General features: G+C 30.8%; 1 long non-coding RNA gene across 2 annotated transcripts in view; it reads right to left on the bottom strand.

Annotated features, from left to right (window-relative positions):
• Positions 1 to 27485, bottom strand: part of LOC149056126 (uncharacterized) — a 30938-nt gene continuing 3453 nt past the window's right edge. The window contains exons 1-2 of one of the 2 annotated variants that reach the window (XR_016191412.1): positions 26792 to 27293; positions 1 to 341 (exon numbers count right to left, since the gene is read on the bottom strand). This is a non-coding gene — a long non-coding RNA (uncharacterized LOC149056126). Of the gene's footprint in view, positions 342 to 26791; positions 27294 to 27485 lie in introns of those variants that run through there. The other variant, XR_016191411.1, reaches the window with a different exon arrangement.

Here is a 27485-nt window from a genome sequence, read left to right as displayed (position 1 = left end):
TTAATTATTTTATGATATTTTTATTGTTATTACTGAAATAATGATATAAGCTTACAACGTAGTGAGTGTCATTGATGGATGGCTTCTAAAAAAACCGAGTATTCATGTAAATATAATATGCTTAGGTTAGTGTTTTGTATTAATGTTAACTGTATATGTATGTATCTCTCATCTCATGTACTCATTGTGCCTCATAGGTACAGATTGTATAGTCCAAATAAAGAAAAAAAAAGCTTACAACGTTATATACATTTAAGATGTCCTCCTATTTTTCATTATATTATTCAATATTCGTCGATTAATCTTTGTTATGTCCGTTTCTTTCGATTCTTCTTAAAAATCTGAAAATTAATAAAAATATATATATTATAATTTAATCATAACTATATATTAACATATATAATGTAAATAGCAAAAAGCTGTTGTAAAATTATTTATTATTTAAGTTTTGTACTTTTTTATTATTTTCGTTTGGACATAAGGTATTTAAAAACTAAGTAAGACACTTGAAAATAATGAAATACCTTTTGTTAATAAACAGGTACAATCTTTGAAAAATTAAATATATAGCGTATATTATAAAATTGTATTGTACAATGAGTATTTAGTTTTTGAATTTTAAATTCCGTTTGTTAATATAGACTATACTGACTATAATATACATATCTAAAATCGTACAAAAAAAACGATAAACATTTCATGCAATCAACACCGCCGTATATTTATTGATTAGTGTAACGCATGAAATACCGATTGCTGAAATCAAAACACCATCACACGTCAATATTAATTTTTTCATACAAATACACAACTACAAAGTGTTATAGACGTTATAGTTATACTTCTCGGATAATCGCTTATTAGTTCAAATGTGTTAATTTGTGCATATTCACGTTATAATTCATAATAAAATATGTTTGTGTGCCTATTATATAGGTTAGGTAGAAAAAATTATAAGACCACGTTAGTTTTCAAAGAATATAAATAACGCTATTAAAATTATTAACTCGACCCTTTTTTAAATGATATACTAAAAAATATAGGTGAGAAATAAAAGTAAACTATTGTAAAATGTTTTATTAGAAATATTTGATTTATGAAAACAAATTTGCTTTTGTGTATTATTATATACGATTTAATGTCGCTTATTTTTACGAAGGTTAAAAACTCATAACTTTTGTATAAATGAGTTGGTTAAAACAAAAGGGGTTCCGCTTGAAAAAATAGCAGTAGATATTTTATGCCACCTTGTTAAACACGACCAAAGACCGAAAAAAGTTATTTTTTTATACCATACAATACAAAGTTTTTTAAGGTTATGATGTAGTCGGTAAATTATTTCTGTATATATAATAATAGTAATAATAATAATAATAAAATAACAGCAACAACGAAACCAGAAAATTTATAGTGTAGGATGTAGAGTAGGTGTGGTAAGGGCCGGGAAAAAAGGGAAGAAAAACTGAGAAGAAAAACGACCGGAAAAGTTTCACAGTCGAAAGTTTTTATTTAAAACGCCAACAAAATAATAAGAGAAAATAAAAAAAGTTTAACCGAAATTTATTGCAGCTTTTAGAAGGCTGCGTTTTTCTTGTCTCTGGAAATTTTTATTGTTTTATATTTTTTGTTTTCCCTTTGGTATTTTATCTTAACAAACTTTACAGGTTTGTTCGAAGTGGAAAACAAATGTTACATTAGTTTTCATAAAATCGAATAAAACTGAGGCTAATTTAAGAATCACACATTGCTTAAAGCATTTACTTTGATCGAGTATACTGTGGATACACGAATTATAATTTTTTTTTTTAATTTTTACATCTGCCAAACTACCGAAAGGTTTTTTGCATGTACCACCACAACAGTCAAATTCTCTATTTTAATATTGTTAGGTACATTATTAAAATTAATGAATAATGCACAGGATAAATATATTTGTTAAATTTTTATTATAAGCTATAAATTTAATTTACACTTGGTGTTTATAATTTAATTTTACAAATATATTGATTTAAATAGTAAACGATTTTATTTTTATTTTTTTCAAACATTTCTATATAATAAAATAAAAATTAAACATTCCACGTATTTAAATTGTACCCGTGTATACAATCGAAGACAAAACACTCGTTAGCACGTCTGCTTAAAATAAATAATTTGATGTACAACTCAATAATATTGTTTATATAACTGTAGCCTAATTTGTAGTCTTTCTAGTCTGCAAGTTACTATTTATTCATAAAAACTACTAAATCCTCGAATTTTCGGTGCGGAAGTAGTTGGCCACCGTTTGGTGATTAATTCAGACATTTTTTATAATGATAAATAGGTACAGTGACAATATACATATATATTATTCCCATCGGAATTAACGTATCGTTGTTGGCTTCGGTGGGTTAGAACATCGTAGTATTTAAATTTCGCCGAGTATAATACACAAAACAGACGGCAATTTCTGAAGTGCGGGTCATAAATCGCCACGAGCGGAAATAACGGGGTAAGTGAATAATCGCCGGCACAACGACGACGATGATATTATCCAGGTGACCCTCCCTCCTATGAATTTCGTGTGCGGCGCTGTGCAAAAACTGCGTACGGTAATTTACCACCACCGCCAAGACGTTACACTGACCGTGCAAATGAAGATTAACAATGGGTCCACCCCCGCACACACAATTGCATATAGATACACAGGAACAAACCATTTCGTTAGGGATAAGCGGCGAGGAAGAGGTAGCGATGTAAACAGGAAATCCGGTTTCTATATGCCTACACCGCGTATAGCTCCAGTATGGGTATACCTATGCGTATACAGTGCAGTTTGCAGGGTGTATAATACGAATAGGAACGAACCGTGAGAAAGTCACCGTCATATTATTATTATTCGATGTATCGTCACCACTATACAGTTCCGCATTGTGTTGCATTATTTTCGTTAGTATACTATTATAATATTTTTATTATCAAGTACAATAGGTACCGAATTCATACACACGGGTCGACCGCAAACTCATTTGGCTCGTGTTAGAGGTTAGAGGTCTTCGGGTGGGCCACTGTCGGATCGCACGCGGGACTCACTGCACCGTTGTATAGTCCTGTAACTATCAGCTCGTGTCCCGCACAAGGGGCACATGCCTACACACTTGTTGTGTGCTCTGCGATATTGCCATTGTACAAGTTGCACTGCGAGTATTATACATATACATGTATACATTATACTACATAATAATATCATCTATAAATACGAACAAAAATAATACGATCGCGCGTACTGGTAAAGGGTTTAATTATGCGTCTAATGGCCCGTTTAATATATATTGATTCCCTCCGTTAGACTACTACACATTCATTATTTTATACGAGAATTTTTTTTATTTTTTTTTGTTTTGCTTTTTTTCAGCACAATAAATTATGTACATGCACAATGTACTTCCACTAGGATGACAATATCATTGCCCAAAAATTATATTCGCAGTATGATTAATTATCACATTTTTAATAATAATTTTCTACCAATACTATTGTTATAAAATTGTCTGAAATTCCTATTATTCTACCAATATGAATTTAAAATATTTAAAAAGTTTTGACACAAAATAGGCATACCAACATAAATACAAATACGTTGGATATATTATACATTAAAAAAATGTTTAATCGATTAACGGTGTTCAAACAATATATGTTTGTACAACATTGAAACGTGTCAACAAATTGAGTTACGTTAATATACGCTTTGAATTCAACAAAACGGTTTTTATGGAATAGCAAAGTGTCAAAAATTTTGTATAAATTGCGCAGTTTCTAAAAAATTATCAAATATTATATTTTCACACATTGAAGATTTTGAATTTTTGTGATGATAATGATATTTATTTGTTCCATTTTTTCTACAACTGTCAAAGTGTATGTAATAATCTATTTATATCTTACTCGCCCTGTATATAAGAATATTTATTTGAATTTGTATAGCTAAAACTTTTAATATATAATTGTAACATGAAATTGCCATAGCTTCTGCGGATTGATTAAAATTAAAATATACGCTAATTTATTAACCATGTGAATAACTAAGTTTTTAATTAGTACACCTATATGGTAGACGTATATTTTTTAATTTAGGACGCTTTATTTTTTGATTTATGTATCTTAGGTATATATTTGAACGTTTTCACTGTTACGCTGAGTTAGTTTGAAAATTAACTACATGCAAATTGATAAATCTATAGTGATTCACGCTTTGGAAAGCTTTGAAATCAATGTATATCAATAATAATGATTTTAACGATCGGACTACCTACGCATGAATACTGCGGCATTTCTACTATATTATATTGTAATTCAATTATAAATAAGACGCGATGATTATTAATAATTTTATAAATATTTAATAGTTTTATTTTACAGTAATTTTACTGTTTCCGGTGTATTTCTTTTTATATGAAATACTCAAAAAGCTATTATCGGGTTTTATATAATATATCCTGCAGCTTACCTATCCTGTGTAACACTTATAATAGTTATATTTAACAATAAATTATGCACAAAATATTTTCAAACCGCATTTTGCGAACACAAGTAAAAAACAATTTTATCTAATATATTCGTATAATACGCGCACACAATATCTTCCGGGTTGCTTTTAACATTGCTATAATACTATGATGTCGAGACTCGAGAAGGGTGTTACTGTTTATGGTTCTATTTGTGTAACGCAATTTTGATTTTGTTTTTTTTTTTTTCTTGTCACGGGCATACACATAAAAAACGGTCATAACGGACGGCACTTGCAAGCGGCGGCGGCGTCGAAGGTATAGGTGCACATACCGGTTTGAGAGGCTGCAGCCCGTGAGCGTGGGAGAGTAGTCCGGCGCCTTTGTTTTGCATACGGCGACGGCCTCGTCGTTCAAGATTTATGCTAATGTCTTCCGCCCACGCGGCCGAAAAACCCTTTCTCGTCTGACGGTTTATCAGTACAATTTTTTCAGTATATATATTTTAATCCAGCGAAATTCGAAATGTGCACAATATATCACGTAGTAGGTACATATTCTAGGTATGTAGCTATATATAGGTATTGTTATATATTTCATTAAGCGCGGACAACAGTGATCTTCTTTCCGCGTATGCATATGTGGGATATAATATGTACATTATTGTACTGAATAATATTATATAGGTACCTCTATGCTGTATATAAGCACCCATATAGGGAATCCGCTCGCGGTATATGGCCGACCCGGCAACAACAATAATGGCTGTTGTTACTGGCCGGCAGCGGGGGCGGACGACGAGGGGAAAAAAATTATTTTTTTCGGGGGTGACACCCCAACGTTGGATTCGCGACCCCCGCACCCGACCCGCCGATCACGACCACCGTGCATGTATATATATCGCGCAGCTAACGCCGCCGCCACCTCGCCATCAGTTCGTCCGAAATCGATTAGTCCGGCAGCGGATTGACGTGATGGCCAGTAGTAATAGTGTGTGTGTGTGTGTGTGTGTGTGTGTGTGTACATTTAAAGCTCTCTTGTACACCCTATATATAGTATATTATATATATGTACAACGCTTTTGCCTAGGACGATAAATCCCGCGTACAGACCCTGTCATGTGTGTGTGTGTGTGCGTGTGTGTGTTTACGTGTGCATTAGCCGCTCGGAAGTCGAATGGTCTAGTATAGTCATCGTCTATTCCAAAAATGGCCGATCATGCACTTCCACCCCAACCCACCCACCTCCAACCTTTGCCACCGACAAATGAGCTCTATTTATCCCGCGGTAAAACTACGGGATACAACGATGAGCGCGTCCTATATATTATTATTATTATTATTATATTACCTCGCCACGCGTATTGTTATTAATTCCTAGTAAAATATTATATTATATAATATATAAGGGACAGGGCTTATACGTATAATTATACGCATTTTGGGGTCCGTTGGTGGGTCAAGTAAGCGACTCGTGCCCATTATAACATTATACCAAACGCGTATACGACCCGAGTGAAGCTAATATCATTATATCGAGTCACACGAAATTGCAGTCCGGCAATAATAATACACAACAGTCGCGTTCCGTAGACATTTACACATGGCAATATCATTATTAATATTATTATTGTATATTATAATATGGTCGTCGAAGAGTCGTCCTGTGCAGCATGCGTATAATATCGTCGTCGTGGCGCGTGATGCGTTCGTAGGGACGAATAATGTAAGACACCCCTGGTGCATCGACGACGACGACCCCTTTCGCGCACGCACTTCCGACTAGGACACTGGGTCACTTATGTAATATATATATACGTACGACATATAGGTACACTGCAGTGCACATATTATTATACGCGTGTATCACAATACAATAAGGTTCATGGGTCACGGTGCCGCGTGTCCCGGGACCATTCATAAGACCCCGGGCACGGGTCACCCTTGCTGCCACTGCCGGCCCAGGTGTGGCGGCGTTGTGTCTGCGGAGTCGGTGCAACATCCGAACGCCTGTTTACCGTGTATAGATGCGATGCATATCATATTATTATTATTATTATCATCGTGTAATGGGGTGCCGCCGCAGCAACTGGTTTATTCGGTGGACCACTGTGTAATTGCGCCGCTAAAGTCGGTATACTACTATATAGACATAATACGCCGCTGTCGAGTATAACATCGTTATAATAATAATTACGTGTTCGGACAGAATATAAGATATTATGAAATTTTAATATAGTCGCGTCTGTAAAGCCGCGTGAATAGCCGTCCAATTCGAATTTTTGGCGCCAAAAAGGCTATATGCTCGCGTATAATGTAATGCTGATGTGCAGATTGTAGACGTGTATTCATAACATATACATTATATAATAATAATTGCCTATTTTCAATATTTAATTGGTATAACAATATAATATGTATTTATGTATTAATATACCTATGCAATCGATTGAACATTTAAGCACGACTAGAAGTGCGTAATGTCAATATAATAGATACTTCCTATGTATGTATTAATGTAGTATTATGTATGCTGTATAGGACATAATATTATATTATAGGTTTATGTGAGGGACTATATAACGTTGTTACTGAATGCATTGGTACGGTTTTGTAAAAAAAAAAAAAAAACACGGGCAGACGTGATTATTTTATTTCCCACGCGAGATTCTGAATACATATATTGTATAATTATAGAAGTAATATATATATATATATATATATATCATATATTACAGTAGGACTAAATTTTTTTTTTATGCATTTATCTCGAATACGAACACGACGCGTGTGTATCAGTTGTGAGCATGCGTTATATGAAATAATATTGCGTAAATGATGCCAAACGAGATTTCGCCGATGTTCGCACACGTCAATGAAAAGCGGACGGCTTGTTTTTCATCTTCCTTATACAAACGTACATGATACATATATACATATTTAATGATTAATGAAGTCGTACGCGCCGCCACCGTTGTCGGGCCGACCGCTCTCGCGATTACGATCGGTCGCAATATCGTGACACTGGAGAATCGCACGGAGAGGCTCGACGGACGGAACCGGCGCGGTGGTTGTTCGATTAGCATTTCGCTGGGTGCGACGCGTGCGTTTCTTCCGTATAATACGTGTAGTTATAGCAGTAGCATAGGTAGGTACATATACATATTATTCATTCGATGTCCACGCGATAACTACAGTGCCGCCGCCGACATCCTCATTTAATTTCACGGTAAATAAAATATTAAAAATGTAATACCTCTCAACAGGCGTAATGCGTAACTACACGCGGCTTGCACTGGTTTTTTTTTCTTCCTGTCTATCCAATGTGCACACACACGATTACATTGTACCTACTAAAGCATTACTTTATAAAATCGAAACTATACCGTACCACACTAACACGACACTACACCGGTTACATTGCATTAATAGTTTATAATATAGGTATTATATATGAAACTGAATTAATTATATTTTACTGTATATAATATTATAGTGAAATGTAATATTTGAAGCTGTCACTATACCGCCTTTAATGTCAACCACCAATAACGTAACTATAGATTTTAATACTATATAACAGTGAGCAGTATGCGTACATTTTTTTCATTGTTATACGACAATATCAACGACGTAATTGTTAACAGCGATAGTGATTTGTGCATAATCTACCGATCTAACTGTGTAAGATAAACCGTTATTTGTGTATAGCTATATAGCAGGACTCAACCAACCTTGTATATATAGCGCATCACCCATATTATTTATACGTAATAATAAAATAATATTATGGGCAATATTTCGTTGACGAACCTGCGCGTAACGGCAGCATATCGGTATTTGGCCGGTTTTTATTATTACTTTTTAGATTTCTCCCTGTTTTCGAACTGTGCATGAGTTTTTTTTATTATAATTTCTCTCTCTCTCTCTCTCTCTCACACACACACACACACACACACACTCCCACCGCGCTATGTCTGTACGCCAAAATAATATAGGGGTTCCATTCGGACGCGTGCAGTGGGGTTGAAGTAGTATGCGAGTGTGTTTTTTGATGGATAGGGGGTGAAGGGATAGTAGATCGTGGCGCGGAGGCAGTGGAGGTGGCGTGGGTGGTCGCACGGTTTTGCAAAATGTTTTGCAACCATGTGCTGGGGGTGCTAGTGCGGGGGTGGTGAAATGCTGTTCGATGGCTGGGTGGAGGGCCGAGGGGATGAAGGAGTAGGTGTTGGTGGCAGTGGTGGTGGGATAGGACGAGGGGTGTTTTTGAACGTCGGGGGACGTGTGTGGTGGCTGTGGCGGGGGTCGGTGGTGTTGTCAGCGGGGGTGGTGGCGGTTCGCTCTAGGTGTAATAGCCGACGAGTCGCCACAGCCTATATGTCTCACGCCGACCGTTCACCGGTTTAAACTACATTCGGGACGCACTAGATCAGGTCGACCGATGTGCTTTTTTAATGTGTTTTGTTGTTATTATTTTACTTTATTTTTAGTTCACCGATAGCTGTAGTAGGCACTTACTCTACGATCGCACTTCGCGGAACTTACACCAGTTGAACGCATCGACGGGTTTTCACTACTGCGGTGGTTTTTATTTTTATTTTATTATTTTATTATTTATATTATTATTTATTTTTAAGTTTTTTTTTTATACTTTTATTTTTGTTTTTGTTTTTATTTGTTTCTTACATTGAAAAGTGACACCATAGTGCCATCCGGATTTTATGCCAGCATACAAAGTTAGTACCTAATCAAAAACTTGCATAATATAATTATTATCATTATTATCATTAGATCTAGCATTTATTATTTTTGAATATCATTTATTTATTCAAGAATATTATTCTTTTTTGCTTTGCATGATTTTGAATTATTTCAAGTATAAAAACTTATTTATTTATTCTCATAAGGTTTTACGTATAACTTTTTTTTTTACCAAACTTTAAAGTGAATATGTAATTTAAAACTAATTTTGACTACAATAATATTATTTATTTTCTATATTATCATTTAGTTTATAAATTATTCATGAATTTGTTCTAAAGTTACATATTCATTTGTTTTTGATTATTTTTTTAAAGATAAATTATTAGTGTTTTCATCATTGCTTAAATTTAATCGAATTCATTAATGTCTTAAAATGTGTTGACTTACTGACGTAATATATTAATAACTCAAAATAAATTTAAATATGCAATTTAAATTCACTTATTTTACTCGTACTAAACTATTTTAGTTTTATTTTCGAAAATAACATTTATTAAAAAATTAGTTGGCAATTATCATTAGGTATCTTTTTTTTTTATAATAAATCCCATATTTTTAATCATGTTAGATAACTTTGATTCAATTATTGATCTATAAATATAAAATATTAATTAGTACATCTTTGTATGCAAAATTTACCATAGATACTATGTAGTTTAAGACTTTGATATCCACGTTAGCGCACCACTTAGGAATTTTATTTTATATCTGTAGGTCGTAGATAAGTACACATAATTTTATAGTCTTGACTTAACTAGCAGAACCTCTAGTTTGTCTCAAATAAATAATTACGCTACCATGAAAAACTTCAATCTAATTCAAACTATAGCTTATCAGCTTACATACATCCTACCCAGACGACTCGAACGGAAATGGTGTTTTGACCTAAACATCAGCATAATTTAAAATCATTAGGTGTATTATCTGTGTGACTTTCTTTCATATGTTCTTTTAGTTTTTATTACTTTTGGGTAGTAAACTGCAGTAAATAAATTAGTTACTGATTTTTATTAGGTATTTGTGTAGATTCGTAAAAAACATGAGTATACATAAACTATGTGTAGAATTTTAGGTGTGGACATTTAGAATAGAATGAAAAATTTACATAAATATACTATTATTCATGAATAATACTATTTAATATAACTATTTATCAATTTTTCAATTAAGTGAATTAATATATTATATATGGTTTTATTTTTATGCTTAAATTTACCTATATTTTATGGTATTCCTAAATAATTATTATCGCATTATAAAAATGTTTAAAACTCAATAAACCTAATTTGGTACTATAAATTAGAAATACGTTCCTTTTCTAATTTACCGATACATATTTTTTTATTAAGAAATGTATATATAGTGCTTAGATAAGTGTTTAGAAGTAGATATAAAAATGATATGATTATTAAGAAAAGTTTAAAAGACTTTTTAAATGAAATATGTTTTTAAATAAAAAAATAATTGATAAATACAGTATTATTTTTAATTATATAACCTAACATTATACTCAAAACTCTAAATATATATCACAAACGACCCTATTATATGAAAAAAGTTAACTGAAATTTTAAAATGTCAATCACAGATCTAGTGCAAAACATTTACGAAACTATAAGTAAAGTTTACCTCAATAAGATTACTGTTGTGCTTCTACTTTAGGTTAGCAAAAAATAAAAAAAAATTAAATTAATGTTTATCTTTTGATAATTTTCTTTTTGTTTGTAGAGATAATACTCGGAAAATTCAAAATTCCCTTTTCAGAATAGATATCAGCTATAAATATTAATAGTTTAGTAAATAAATTTTGATATATAACCTATGAAGGTTTAGTAAGAAACTTTGAAGGTATATAAGCTATGATACCAAAAAAACTTATAAATTAATCAAAATATTATTGTTTTATTGTTAAAATGTCATTGTTTTGATGAAATTTAATCTTTATATACATCATTATAAAATATAACTCATAAAAAATATTGTTTAAATTGTTGTTGTAAGAGGTAATGAACTATTATAAATAAAAAATTATTGATGAGAAACCACACAATTTTAAAAAGATATCTATAGGTACTTGGCACAATTTTTCAAAATGTTATGAAATTAATTTAACGTCTTCATAAAATGTAATTAAATAATTCAAAAAATGTTATAAAAATTAAATCATAAAAAATAATCTACATTCTTCATTCCATTTAAATAAACTGTCAATTTAAACAACAGTTTCACAATTTTTCCTTATAGTTACTTGAAATTCTTAAACAAAAACTGATTTACTGCAAACAATTACATGGCATATAAAATATTTTTTGAGCATGATTTAGATATAATTCTAGTTATTCAAATTTCTTTCAGTTCATCATCTAAACACCAGAACTAAATTAATTTTCTAATTATTATAGAGAAAAAAAAAACGAAAAATTGTATTACTTTAAAACTTCCTAATAAATAATAGGTATATTTATATTCTTAGGAAGATGGAAAATATTATAACTCATATTTTTTCTTAAATATTCTTTTTTTTTTTTTTTATTTAGAAATACGCCTCAACTACCAGGGTTATTGGCATTTAAGATATACATGTTACAGTTTAATTATATTTACATAATGATACTAGAGTATAAAGAAGAAAAGTATATAAGATAAATAATATGATATCAATAAATATATAGTTATATTTTTTGTAGAAGGTTCGTTTCTTTGAGAAGTTCTAGGAGTGAAGATGTTCTTTCCATGTTTGGTGCTAGTATTTCACATAGGTTGTTGGGGAGCATGAGTTTTTCTCTGGCATCTTTGTTAAATATTCTATTCATAGACTATTCTAGTACTTTTTTAGTTTATTAAAATTGATAAGTATACATATTATGTTATAGGTATAACGTATATCGTATATTTTAGTAAATATTTATTAGACAGGGAGGTTACATTTTTATAATAGATAAATGTATTGCCAAAAATACATTGAGTTCCTTCTATATTCGGAAGATGGAAATATATAATATATATCATCTGTACACTTAATAGATATTAAAATATACTCAACCAACACAATATATACTATCCAAATGAATAATTTTATATTTTTACATTTGACCTCCTATAACATTATACCATATTTAAATAACAACTGATTACCTATAGCAAGTAATTAAATCGAAGTTTCACCACAGAATAGATGTAATATATTCTGTGGTTTTCTTCCATCGATGTTTTTTTCTTACCAATCTATATGTATATAATTTATCAAATATTCTTATTCTGCATTTTTCGTATGGACAATCATCTATCGCAATATATATATTTATACCTAATATTTAAAACCTATTTCATAATACCTATTCAAATAAATTACGATATTTTTTTATAAAGTATTTTTTTTTTTTTAAATACGTATTATTAATTAGGCGATATTATATTGATTACGAATCAATTTACAATTAAATTAATTTATATCATATATAATTTATTCGAGTGAAATATGTTCAAATGGTATTAACAATTCAATTTTTTGTAAAATACCTATAGATATTAGTATATTACGCAAATCAAAAAAAATTGTCTATCAATCTTGTTTTATATAATGGACACAAGCAGTTATTTTATACTTTCATAATTTTTGCAATACACATCTAAATAATATGTTTGGATATTAGGTTTCTTTGATTGATATATAATTATTTAGGTACTTAAGACATAGTTTTACATTATATTTAGGCATTTAGCTAAAGTCATCATCGTATATATAATGACTAATTTGCATAAAATCTAGTTTAAAATTCTCATACCCCGGACTGTGCGTCATAATAATATTATTTCCACTTTTTTCTCCCTAAATGCTGATTGCCAACACGGATTCCCCAGGGATATAATGTTTAATCAATACTATCGCAAACGTGGATATATATATATATATATATATATATATATATATATATATATATATATACCTATACATTTTTATTATTGTTTTGTTTTGTGTTTTTTTTTTTTTTTACAACACTATAGCGTGGATTCCATTATGAATAATATAGGCGTACATCCGTTATAGGGAATTTCGGTCGAATCAAAATGTGTGGAAAAAAACAAACGTCACTGCTTTGGGAACGGGGAGAAACCATCTTTTTTTTTGTTTTGTTTTATGGCGACACGTGATTAATGGGAACTTTTTCCACCCACCCCTGGTAAAAAAAAAATAAAATAATACGCTAGGGTCGATTTTTTGGCGCTTGAAATCAGTCCCCGAATATACGCATATATAATAATAATGGTAGGTGGAACTAGCGCCGCCAGCCTCACTGTGTGAGCAAACAATACTTTTTTTAACGTGAAATCAATTTTTTTTCACTGCATTTGAAACGTTCGGTCTAATAGGTAATCAGAGTAGTTAATTTTAAAGCCAATCAATAAACACTTTTGGCCACTAATACTCCCGTATTATCGAGAAAAAAATCCGTGTCCATCGAATGTGCCAAATAATTGCATCAGTTGGACGTGACCACAATGATTAATTTATGACTCAGCACATATATTTATATAATATTATATAATAGGCTATGTCGGTATACAATTGTGAACAACAATTAAATATATTATTATCCTATTACTATAATTATATACATTATATGATTGTTTTAACCCGATTTCAAAACTATGCTATGCCATTAAAAATTTTTGGTTGATTATAAATTATATTTACCATAGTGTTTAAATATATAATATGTTATAAAATTAAAAATAAATTAAGTTTGAAAATGATAATAATATATGATATAGAAAAATTTAAAAATTAACAATTGCTATAAAAGTATACTCTAAACATATATATATATATATACTATATTATTTTTTTTATATTCCAGCATACTCGTATTTTTTATACTAATTTATATACTAAGTTAATTATTAACCCTTGTGAATGTTCAATCCCTAACAAACTATTAAGATGTATCTAAATATAAGTATAAATTTGATATCCGTAGATTTTAAATGTTGATAAAATATTTCTTAATTCAAATCATTAAAAAATTCAAATAAATATATTTTTACTGTATAAGATGTTAATCATAAAAAATATTCTTAACATTATAAATGTGTTTTATAGATAATTTAATACTTATTTAAAATCCATAGATAAGTTACATATATTTTATAAATTTTGATTTGTAGGTATGACATAAATAATGGTTTTTACTGTTTTTATTTATTTTCTCCGTAATTATTTATTATTTGTTAATCATCATGCACAGTATAATGTGTGGACGTGTGGTTTAACGCGTTAAATAAAAACATATAAAAATGAAAATAAAAAAACAAGTTACTGAAAAAGGTACCTACATTATTATAAAATATCTCAGTCTAAACTATTGTTAATGTTACCTATTATGTTTAACCACAGTAGTACCTGTAACGACAGTGATTTTCAAAATAATAAATATCCTAAAACACTAATGACTGATACCAATAAAATGAATGATTTAGAATAAAAATCTAGAATTTGTAAATATTTAAAAAAATATATAATATATATATAATGGTATTTCTCATATTTGAAACAAAAATATAATATATTGCTAGCCGTGAATAACAACCCTAAGATTTTTCGTGTAACATAATGTCTTTCAATGTTTTAATAATAAAAGGGGAGAAAACAAAAGATGATACTAATTCTGTTACAGTAAATTTCCCATCCGTTAGAAATAGTTATTGTATACTTCGAATAAAGACTGTATAGTAAGGATTATTTTTGTTCTATATGGATTATAAAAAAAAAAAATCAAATTGGTTTTAGAAAAATTAATATAAAAATATAAACCAATACTTAGCTAGGTGGACTTATTAAATGTATATGATACACATAAATCTCATATATCGGTGTACTTTATGATTTGTTCTTTAAAACTGCAATACATTATAAGTTTCATAATTATTAAATGTTGACTTTGGGTTTGCAGGATATTTGAGCGGTATAAATGAGGCGAAGGTACGATCCACGGACAAGCGATCCGGCAATACAACATACGGACATCATCGTTGTCACCACATCACCGGACGGTATGACCGGACCTGGGCAATAGGAACAATATCACACGAAACGGAAATATTGTGCCGCTTAACCGTTGCTGTTTGGATCGTTTTCCGGAGTGAACACGGCAGGGGACAAATGGTTTAGACTTTAACACGTAATACTACATTCCCCATAATACAGGCTCCATCCCATCCCTAATAGTACCACTACATACGCACACACACAATCTTATATACGAAATATAAATACACTCCTCGACATCTCCAAATTCATATTCAATCTTATTCTTCCAAACTTTACCACCGTGAATAACTTTGCAACGTTCATTTTCCTATTATACAAATTAAATATATATTTTTGGCACAAAACTAAGTTAAAAATATATTTGAAAACAAATAATTTAAACATTGAAATTCTAAACAAATTTACAAAATTAATTACTATAAGTAAAAAAATAAATAATAAAATATATTTTATTATTATTCAATTACATGAATGACTATTTTCGGAACTTTTATACAATAAGAAAATCATCAGAAATTCGTTATACAAAATTTTATGAATTTTTAACTTTATTAATATTACCCTTTCGAATGTTCCTGAATAATGTGTGATATAAGAAAGAAGTATTTATATTAAGTTATTAATGTGATATTATTTTTATATGCATTGTGTCGTGAAAAGCGTTCAGTAGTGATATAACTACTATAATATACTGGTACCTAGTTCCTTATTCTATCCTTCTCCTATCATAGGTTATATGTCCTTAAATTATATCAACCAACGAGCCAACTACGCAATTCCAAACAATACTTAATCTTACCGGTAAGTGTATAGTATAAAATATTACTAAATTAATAATATTAATTGCTTATGTGAAGAAAAAAAATACTGTGAAAGTGTGAATCAAATGAAAATCAATTTGTTCAAAGCGATAACATATATAATTGAATAGAGAAACTTAATAAAATATAGAAATTATTTTTCTTAAAAAATACATTGTAATATATTATATATTACAAACGAAGATCTAGATCAGAAAGTAAAACTAAATAATTAATCAATATTATGATATTAAATATTGTTATACGCAATACTATCGTCTATCACTATCAGTAATACATTAAATACATTGAATTAATATATGTATTAATAATGACTTCCATACGTTACGTATTTACTTATATTATCATATAAATGTAAGCAATATGTACTAGGTATATATATGCTAATATACTGTAGTACCACAAATATTTTTTCTAGTATTTTTTTTATATTCATTATATTTTTGTTTATAAGTCGATTATATAATTATCAAAGTTATTTTTATAACTTAAATTGAAACACGTTCATGCGAAATAATTTTTTTGCTATTTTGTACTCAAAATGTAATAGTATTTTATTTATATGTAAATATAATATATACCATTTCCTTTGCAGTTTTACCTTTAAAAAAATAATACATATTATATGTGTTAGCATTCTAATTTGATGTATAGAAAGTAAAGACACATTGTTTTCCATTGTATAATATTATAGTAAATCATTATGGAAATTATTAATAGAATCATCGTATCACTATTAGTATCGGAATACACCTACCAAATGTATATTATTTGTGTGAATATTTGATCGCATTCTGTATGAAACTGACGAAAGTACATATATATCAATATAATAAGAAAATATGAGATAGTATCAAACTGAAATTACTCGACCGTGCCATAAGAATGTATTATGTCGGTATACAATAGACAAGTATCTATGTCGTTACTTAACAAAAAGTGTCCTAGCTAAACAGAAAAATTAATAATAAAAAATATCAGAACTGTTCATATATTATGTGTGGTTGTAATGTTTTATCAGTCAAATCTCTGATGCTTACCTACGTACATAAATATTTTACATATACCTGGGAATCGAGATTATGAAATTGATTTAATATTTGTTGTTGATTAATTATTGTTATTATTTATACACACATACATACATACATACATACATATATTTATATATATAGATATATATATATTATGTTGGTCTTACTTGCCTCACTTAGTTTAACAAAATATAAAAAATTAGAACCTAGAAACTATTTTACTTCGTACACAAATAATATTTTATAAATTATACCATTAATTGTATGTATATATATAATAATAATCAAAATTATATAATACTATTATTAATTATTAGTTTAAACTTTATCTAAATAATAATTTAAAAAAATTAATATTTATGAATTCAGAATTTTCATTTATTTAATTTTTAAAATGTATAAAATTGATTTTATTTCATATCATGGACTGTTGTTTTATGCACTTAGATGATTTATATTGACTCTCATTTCCATAATATGTCAATTTAGTTTTATACTGGGTCATTATTGAAGAGACTTAAACGTTCGTAAACGAAATGGTAAAAAGAAACACATTTACCCATATAGTAAATAGGTTTTATGATATTATAGGCATTATCAGGCTAAAATACATATAATGGTTACTGCAGTAAGTGTTATTACTAGAGCCCGGAATTATATTCTTTTGCATATTTTTTATGAGTCTATATGCAGTCAGACGGGGGTTCGTAATCTTTACGAATCATGAAACAGGTGTAATAATGGCAAAATTTTTTTTGTATATTTGAGAATATTCCAAGATAAAAGAATGTTTCGTATAAGAAAGATTATTAGAGAATATATCGATTAATTTGTATAGATGATCGATATTTTTGGTTGCAGTGACGTAAATAATATAAATTATATTATGTCCGATACTAGTGATAATGATATGATATTGAAAATATACTATATATTTATTTACCATCGTCCATCGTATATACGATTGTTATACCCTACGTAGTAATGTGCTGCAATCCACTGTAGTATATAAGATATGTGACTTATCTAAGATAACAATGCCCGACAAAAAATGGAATCACTACACAAAAATAGATAGCTTCAAGCAAAAAGCATATTTTTGGCATATTTTATTATGATTTTTAAAGAATATTGGAAGAATATTTTCAACATTTTAAGAGAATATTAGCATCTTATCTTTGCTATTTTTAAAGAACATAATTCCGGGCTCTAGTTATTAAATAATATACAGAAAACAGTTTAGGCTGCCGTTTAAGTACCTATATACGGCTATACGTCGAAAATCCACTTGCAGGGCGCTATATTTCAATCTGCTCCTGACCGATATAATTGCCTTTCGCTATCCACGTAACAGCACTGTATGGGGTAGATATTTTGTACAACATAGCCTTGATAAAATACTGTTAGCTATATACGACGGTTATCGCGTGTTTTCCAAAATGGATCCTAAGGGTAAATCGATTGCGAAGGGGCAACAATGTTCACGTGTGCATAGAATAATAGAATAATATATTATATTATACGTTCGTAGTGGCGGCAGTGCTATAGATATATATATATATAGTATACAGAAGAAGAAGAGTCGGGGTAGGGCGGCGCCCGTGGCCATCCCCACGTATATATTGGGTTGGTCTAGCTCCGCCTACACGTGCGCACACACGCACACGCGCACACTAGTTCGACACCTCTTCTATCGCTGGCCTAGCATCATAGATCTCCCTATATTACATTATAAACTATTCCGAAGCCTTGTAGTTTTTTTTCAACTAAATAATAAAGAGTAGATGCCTATACCCAATAATGCGCCAAAATTAGATTTTTTTAAATATAATACACAATATTCAATACGCCGAATATTAGAGATGCATCTACATATTATACAACACACAGCAAGTGTAATAAGATATGCGGATTTAGTAAAAAATACTCATTGTGTATAATTTTTCATTTATATTTCACTGTTGCTATTTTTTTTTTTTTTTTTTTTTGATTGACTAATAGACCATATTATAGTGTATACTATACATAGGCAACATTCCCCACTCTCTCATACAATCCACATATTATAAAATATATTATATAATACACACGTTTCCTCACCGCGCCGGTCGCCGCCGTATAGTTGACGTCCAAAAACACTATGTGTATGACGTATTATATGTATCCGAATGAGTTTCCCGACTACATTATTATTATAATATATGCGCGCATAAACTCGCACTCCGTAGTCCACTGTATATATATAATATTATTATCGTTATGATGAATAATTATTATCAATACATGGCCCTCTCCACCACCCACCACAGCCACTTCTGTACCGTGTCCGTTTAGCATCTAAATACCATACACATACGTATCATTATTATAACCATACCGGCTGCTGTGGGGGGCTGTTATATTTATATTGTAAATGGCCGAATCCATTTTGGCGGAAATTTAAATATTTATTGCTGGACAGTGAACGCCGGACGATCCGCGGGCGCTGGGTTGCCGGATGGCGGGTAAACGAGATAGATAAAAATTTATCTGTTATGATGACCGCGAGCGGTTTGTTATAATCCCTTTTGAAAATATAATACCAACAAACGGTAATGGTTTAGGAATTCCGACAGATAAATCAACAAGAAAAACACCGTTCACTATACCACATACATAATATTATTTTGTACAGTCGTTGCGTATATTCATATTCATATTATTATGATATTATTGTGATAGTGGACACCCCTCAATCTGCCTCCCACCACCACCAATCTATCCGTTTTTTAGGGGAGGGCATTTTGTCAGACAGCGCCACCGGGGCGTTACTAGAAAATATAATATATATATTTCTCTGCGATGATGTATAAAATACATTTTATCGTACGTTTGCGCGACTGTGAGAGTGGTTTTGTTGTGCAAATACGCGGACGGTTCGTATAAATACACATCATGCATTATACCTAAGCATTGAAATATGTTTAAAATTATATAACCGTGTGCACAAATAAGTCCAATCAACCAAAAACGGGGTAAGTCTGCAGCAAATAGTTTTGCGTATTTATTTTTATAATATTGTATATTATTATTTTCTCCGTTATTTTCGCGCACGTTCGTTAATTTCTCGACGTGGTGCACCTGTTGTAGCGATTTGCATTTTCTTCGAGCCGTTCTCGCGATATTGCAACGATGGTAAACTGCAGGTAACCCGTGCACATGTCGGCGGAATGCGATACATAAATCAACGAGACCGCGTGAATAACGTATAATATTTTTGTTCGCTTTTTTTCGTACGGTTTTTTAGCGTCTTGCCCGCAAAAGTCGTTTTCTAATGCGTTCGACTCTGCGCGCAAAATACAGTAATATACATAATATATACCTTTAATAGTGTATAAAGAACAAAACTCGTATTTTTATTATTATTTAATATGCTCGCACTCGGCCAGGAAATCATAAATATCGCAATCGCATGTATATAATTTATTTATATATATATATATATATAGGTACACTGCAGTAGGGAAATGAGACAAGAGCGGCAGCTGCGGGCCGACGTAATTTTTCAGCGCTCACGATGCAGTTTGGTTTTTTTTCGTATACGCAGTCTCTAGACTCTTATTGGGATGAGCAGGTATATACAAATAATAATATATATATGCCAATATAAGTGTGTATATTATATTTATCATTATGTACGCTGTTTTTTTCGCATATCCCGCTCACAAATAACGTGTATAAAATAAGCATATTCCGCACAATATGACAATTTTATAATAATATACATCGTCGCCGTCGTGTCGTCTCGTCGCGGTGGAATACGAGCTGAAGGCGCATATAATAATATAATAATAATATATCGAAATTGTTTATCGGTTTCGTATACGAAAACCCAAGAGCTTTCATCCGGCACTAAACATACTCAGCGTTCATAATTTTTACTTTGCGCCTGTTATATATATATATTATGTCTCTCAGCCTTTTTTACTTATACTTTTCTTATGATAATATTACATCCGCGCCCGATTTATTACGTTATTATTGCTACGACGGAGAAACGGGCGTACACGCGGCGCGTACAATATTAATATAATATAATGTACAGGTATATGCATTGTAGGAATAATATGCACAATACATATAATATTATATATAGAAATATATTACATAGGTTGCTGTAACCACAGCCGCCGCGCGTGGGAATCGAAACAATAATATGAGAGCGTATATATATACGCCGCCACTGAGCTCGGATTACCGTCTTCAATGTTATATATTATGTAGGTATATACCTGTATGTTATGGTTAGATATATGTTTAATACAGTACCATATCGGCCGGCACAGCAGGGCTCGTCGCGAAAGTGCACTATACGTCATATTATAATATTATACACACCTCTCTCCGTCATCGAGACGCACGCCGTAGTTGCACTGTATTTTCTCTGGATATCGTTTGCCCCTCCGCCCCGTTATATCGTGCTGTAGCACACACGCTTATTATGATACATATTATGCTATTTAGTTCATCCAAACAACAATTATTATCATAATAACAATAATAATTTAAGTGATCGCGTGTAAAATCCAAAAGCCACCTATATTAATATAATTTTTGCCGTCAAAAAACACAAAGTATGTACCAAATAAGGCACCCGTCGTCGTATATTTCTCCTCGTTTTCACCGCTATATAACAGTATAATATTAGGTATAACGTAAATATATTTTATTACGCTCCAAAGATAGCACGCGAAAAAATTATAAATGAACAGTCATGCTATAGGTTTATATAACGCATTACTTTTACTATCGGCCATTATATCTATCTACCTATTTTTTATATTATGAAAACTTTGAAAGCTAGTTCTCAACGTCCAATTAAAAATAAATAATAATAATAGTACAGGTTCAGAAAATCTATCTATAGGTAGAGTAATGCACATTGTCTATTCAATATTGTTCATATTTTATTATACCTACCATACTTAATTATTTTTATGATAAAAATAAATGATGGAAAAAAGCGATCATTAATCACTTTTTATAAAAATAAATATTTCTTGACCTATTATATTAATATGAATATCAGTGTAGGTATAACCTATTATTGAAATCCAATTAAATATTAACAAAATAAAAAAATACGTTAATACCTGCAAGCTCAGTAGGCACTGTGATTAATTTATTGAAAATATTCTGTGAGAAATGAATTTTATTGGCAAAAGATTATATTTTTATCTATTTAAAAAGAATGTTAATTATATAGGTATTAGGTACTAGTTATTGTAATAAATATAGTTATTATTATTATAATAATTTTTTCAATATTTTACAACTTTGTCTGCAAAGGACATGATTATATTCACATTATGTTTACAATTAACTTAAATACGGATAGGTTAAGTAATATAAACAAGTAATAAAACATTTATGTTTAACTTAAATATTATAATACACCTATACCAACGAATCACATAATCATATTTAAAATTATAAAAAAAATGAATATTATCATCATGTACCTACGAACTTGTCAAATTTTGATTTAGTGTGATCGTTCGTATGTGCCTGTGTTTACGTATTACCATTACACCAAAGAAAACATCTTTATATCATAATACCTAGTTGTATAGTCGTAAGTCAAACCTATAACAATTAGAAACAAAAAAATTATACGAACGTACGATGTATACCTACCTCAACTTGTAACGGCGTTAAATGTAGGTATTCGCAAATTTTGAAATAATTAAACTTAACGATAAAACGTATACACTCAATAAATAAAAACGACAAAGTGGACATAATATTACTTTCGCAATAATCAAACAACAACTACACCATTTTAATTTTACCTTTCACTATAAAAATAAAAATTATACTGTATACAATAACGTTGAAAAACTATTAAAATATTACAACATAGCATTCGGAAACGAAAATTTTGTAAAGTGGAGTAAAAAACACCAACGCCGTGTTAAACAACATATTAATGTAAAATGATTACGATAAATACGAGTTTGCACACGCGAAAAATTGGTAGTGTGACGTCGAGTCGGGGCGCGCGCTCGGCGGTCACGACCGGCCGGTGTGTTTAATTAGTGCCGTCGTCGAAATTAAAAAAAAAATTAAAAATAGGGTTACCGCCCGATAGGGGCAAACACTTTTGAGGGGTAGGCCAGAGGTAACTGACGTGCAGCTGGACGTTCGTGTGCTTGCGTGCTTATACACGCGGACGTTGATTATAATAATATAATGTTTATACCTGACACCTGGTCCGCGAGGGATAATAATATCATATAATATTATATGTATATGTAATAAATCGCGATCGCGGAATATAATGTATACGGTATTCCACCGACGGGTTTGGTTCGGTGAGAGGGGGGGAAGGGGTAGCACGCGTCGTCGTAGTGTCCGCGGCAAGAAAACAAAAAGCCGCGAAGGGATTGTTGCCCCGAGGTCATAATTGTATAATACGTCATAATAATACCTATATAACGACGCGACGACCTTTTTTTCTCTACTCTTCGTCACTCTCTCACACTTCCACAATGTCTCTCTCGTTAAACAATGCTATAAATGTTTTCGTTTTTTTTTTTTTCATTTACGTCCGCGCGGACAACAAAAGATCGCGGGTCATCATCGCGGCCGACCCGCGACTACTTGTATATCACATACTATACATTATAATACGCTTGCACATCAGCTGCACTCGCGATGCCCGCGAATTTATTCATAAATGTCCGCGGGCCAGCTGCACAAAGCCAACGGTCTCCCGGCACCCCCCTTAAGGGGCGACCAGCCGCCAGTTGACCCTTTGACCGAAAACGGGACAACGCGACCGTACATCGTATAGGTATACATAACTTATACCGAATGTGTATCCCGCGCGCGGATCCCTCTCGCGACCGTCGACCGAAAACAATAATAATATAATAAGTACCCGGTCGTTTTTTTTTTTTACACCGCGTATAAAGGCACGCGCTCGTTTCAACTCACGTATGGAAATACTCGTTTTTGTTATTATTAATGGGCCATTGATGGTCATCCCTTTTTTTTCCGTCGGATTAGACCGCACACCTGGCGACGAACTTTTCCCGTTTTATACGCGTCTAAAATATAATAATAAATTATTATATAGGTACAAGCGTTATATTACGCTACAGTGATGATATTATGTTTTTATTCGTGAATATTTACATAGAATACTGAATTGCTTACTATTATAAGTTAAATAAATACATTTTGAAAAATAACGTTAGATTTTACAGTCATACAGACAATTTAGATTTATTATTGCGATAATTTTAATGTTTTTTAATAAATAAATATAATTTTAATTCTATTATTTACTAATACCTAACATTCATTAAAACAATCAGGTAATTTAAAAATATTGAATATATTCTAAGAATAGTTATGAGATTTCCGACTCTGTAGTTGCTAAATAATGATCAAAAATAATAGTAATATTGGAGGCACTTCTACCTAAAATGTTTAGAACATTTGAGCCCAGTTTACATCTTCAACGTTAAGGAATGCTCTACTCAACATGTTAACTATGCAATCAGTGATTTTTCAAAAACTGTATTTATAGTAAGTATTTACAACATTTTTAAGTTAAAATTAATGAACCGCGTTAGAGGTTAAAATAACTAGCATAATGTTCAATCGATAACAATTATTTATATAACGATAATGAAACTTTAGTTTCCCATAAATATTATTTTTTATATTTTTATTCGAGGTAAATAACCTAATACTCGTATGTTATAGTTATCTTTAACGCGAAGTTCACTAGTAAGTTGTTATTTAACCTTAAAAAAATTAATGCAATCTGCAATACCGTCATTTTTAAAAACATATCATTAATTTATTGATATATGAGTGATTTTGTGTTGACTAGATGTTAAGTTTAAACAATCGAACTTCATATGTGGGCACTGGACAATGTTTATGTATTTGGGTTGGAAATTTAGAATGATTTAAAATATTATACGCTTCAATTAACAAGTACTTACCTAAAACATAGGTACTCTTTATTTATTAAATTCATTATTAAGTATTAAATTTAGTTACTCATTATTAATTTACATTGTTTACTCTAAAGGGTAAAAATAATGCTAAAAAAAATAAATGCAGTAATGTTTGAGGGGCAATTCGAATTATCATGTCATAATGACAATTTTACAAAATCGTTTCACTAGACTTTTATAGTTTTATATAATCTTTATGGATGAGGAAAATTTGAAAATTACGTCATGAATGAAAAAAAAGCTTTACTGAACTAATTTTAGTATGAAAGACTGTATGGCTTTTATATGTATAAATATTTATAATATATTACCGACGGAAAATGCATAAATTATCTTTTTTGAAGTGATAATAATATTGCATATTTTTATAGGAAGAATTATACCAATATATCAGCAAACATTACAGGAAAAAATCTTTGAACTTACGAGTTAGATAACAAACGTTACAATTATTTTATCAGAAATGCATTAAAATGCACACTGCACAAATGCATAATAAATTAATAAATTATATTTTTTCATATTTTATTTATACATTTCAAAAACCCGGAAACGGCTTCGAGGCACTTTGCCTATAGTTTTTAGGTCAAGAATAAAAATAAAAATAAAAACAAATATGATGTTATTACAGCATCTTTTAAATCATATGTGTTTCATATTATTAGCAGGTATATGTATTTATATCATCTTTTTTCAATATTTGTTTTTCTATTTTATTCGTGGACGCGTGTGGCACGGCATATACCTTTTAGGCGATCGATCAATCGACGCTCATAATATATAGTGATATATTATATATAGATGTTTATCTTACACAACTGTTTCGCTTGATATAAAATTCTAATACACTACACGTTAGGAATAGTATTTGAGTTTTTTGTTTCAAACTTCACCATAAAAAGTAATAACTAATCGAGAGTTTTATCGTTATATTGTTCAATCATATTAAGTTATGTCACATAAAAATTGCATAAAAATATGTAAGATATAATATTGTATTAGTGTTTAAGATTTTAAAATTTATAATATAAAATATATTATATAATATCATATCTGTCGACATTCTTATGTAGGTATGTACAAAAAATATTGGCCGATTACGAATGAAAGACAAAATATGAGGATCGCGTTGAACTTGTGCTAATGAATGATTACTTATTCATTATTTGTTTTTTATTTACTCACATCATATTTGTATCTCATCATTTATTACGTTTCCTATTTCTAAACATAAAATCGAGTTGATATAAAAGTAATATCAAAAGTTTTCTCGCGTAATTTAATTTTATATTTCGAAACGGCAGTCGCAACGATATCTTCTGAAACGGCAGTCGCAACGATATCTTCCGGGCTAAATACGAAACGTTTCAACCCTTTCTGTACGGAAGGGTTAAATTTGGGAAGGGTGTCCGTAAGGCAGCGCCACCAGACGGTGACAAAAACGCTCAGAACGATCAAAAACGAGTTTTAATATCATGACAGTTTTATAAAATCTTATCGAAATAAATACAATAGAACAGAATGAATTTAATGATTATTTATAGTCACAAACGTATGAAAACCTATTATATATTCTTTAATTATGTTACGTATTAGTCTATTATATTTTTTATACATACCTTATAATTTAATATGAAATTATCTCTGATATTACTATTTTTCATTCAACTGACTCATCTAAATGAGAATCCGGAATTCTCAACTGTTTAACTGTTTTTTTGGTGAAGCGTTCAAACGTAAGCCTTTATGCAACCCGAACGACAACAATAATATTATTGTTATGTTATACGTTATGCAAAACCACGTGATATTATGATATTATGCTACACATAATTATTATTTTACATCATGCAATATAATAATATAATAAAATAAATAATTAAAAATAATAAAAATATTTTTCGGACGTTCGCGTGGCACCGTGCACATATACATCGAGTAAAATTATTATTATATGATAGTAGCGTGTCGCGTCGGACGCGAAGACGGTGTGAAAGGAAACGGAAAAACCGAGCAGCGTATTGTGGGCGGGCGGTGCGGGGATCGGAAAAAAGGCACTGGGTCGGCTGCGGCTGGGGCGGGAAAACGAAAACGAAAAAATAAGAATAAGGGTAGAACGAAGGGAAAACTACACCCCCTATCGCTACTTCGCCGTGTGCACCGGGGGTGGGACGAGCGACCGAGAGAAGAGAGAGCGCTAGGGGCGGACGCCGGCGCAGAAATACGCACGTAAGGAAAACGTCTGGCGGTGTACCGCGCGCTCTTCCTAAGAGGGAAAACCCGACCCCTATAGCGCCACGGCGCGTACGGCCG

The sequence above is a fragment of the Diuraphis noxia genome, unplaced genomic scaffold (assembly GCF_037042655.1).
Source record: "Diuraphis noxia isolate RWA-SAM2 unplaced genomic scaffold, SU_Dnox_SAM2 contig0004, whole genome shotgun sequence".
In the NCBI taxonomy this organism is placed as follows: Eukaryota; Metazoa; Arthropoda; class Insecta; order Hemiptera; family Aphididae; genus Diuraphis; species Diuraphis noxia.
The sequence above is the reverse complement of the archived record's forward strand: the minus strand, read 5'-3'. Positions and strand labels throughout refer to the sequence as shown.